Source organism: Penaeus monodon, chromosome 28 (genome assembly GCF_015228065.2).
Source record: "Penaeus monodon isolate SGIC_2016 chromosome 28, NSTDA_Pmon_1, whole genome shotgun sequence".
Classification (NCBI taxonomy): domain Eukaryota; kingdom Metazoa; phylum Arthropoda; class Malacostraca; order Decapoda; family Penaeidae; genus Penaeus; species Penaeus monodon.
In genome coordinates this window covers 2,958,774-2,959,555 of record NC_051413.1, presented here as the reverse complement: position 1 = coordinate 2,959,555, position 782 = coordinate 2,958,774, and positions in this window count along the sequence as shown.

Genomic DNA, 782 nt, shown 5'->3' with positions numbered 1-782 from the left:
CCATGATCGAGTAATCGTATGCCAACTAGACGGTGATTGATTCACAGGAACATCCAATCAGGTAAGAATGACCGGCTGTTGCCCATGTAACCGATCTCACCTTGACACCAACCAAACTTTTCAGCAATGACCGAGTATAAAAAATGCGCAAGGGGTCTCTGAGTCTCATTCATTGCTTCGCTTCCGAGGAGCCGGTTCGAGACAGGGGAGGCGATGGTGTCCAAGACTGTAAGTAATGAAAACCCTTAACTAAATGGCGTTTGAATATGTTGGTGAAAAAGAGAAGGAAGGAAATTTGACAATTCATCGCGTGTCTGTTCAGAGCAAATACATAAAGAAATAAAGGAAAATAAAATTCGAAATGGCATTTTCTGTTTCAAATGAATGGTTTTTCTTTCAATTTGCTTTCAGATTATATCCGGGCTGGCTGTCGCCTGCATCTTGGCGGCTACGCTCGCTGACCCGACACCTGGTGGATACGGTAAAGGTCACGGAGGTGGATATGGCCATGGCGGAGGTGGATACGGACATGGAGGAGGTGGATACGGACACGGAGGAGGTGGATACGGACACGGAGGAGGTGGATACGGGAAAGGACACGGCGGAGGTGGATACGGCCATGGCGGAGGTGGATACGGCCACGGAGGAGGTGGATACGGACATGGCGGAGGTGGATACGGCCACGGAGGAGGCGGTTATGGTCATGGAGGCGGTGGATATGGCAAAGGCCATGGAGGCGGCTACGGGTATGGCCATTAAGGACAAAGAGAAAAAGGTAAGTA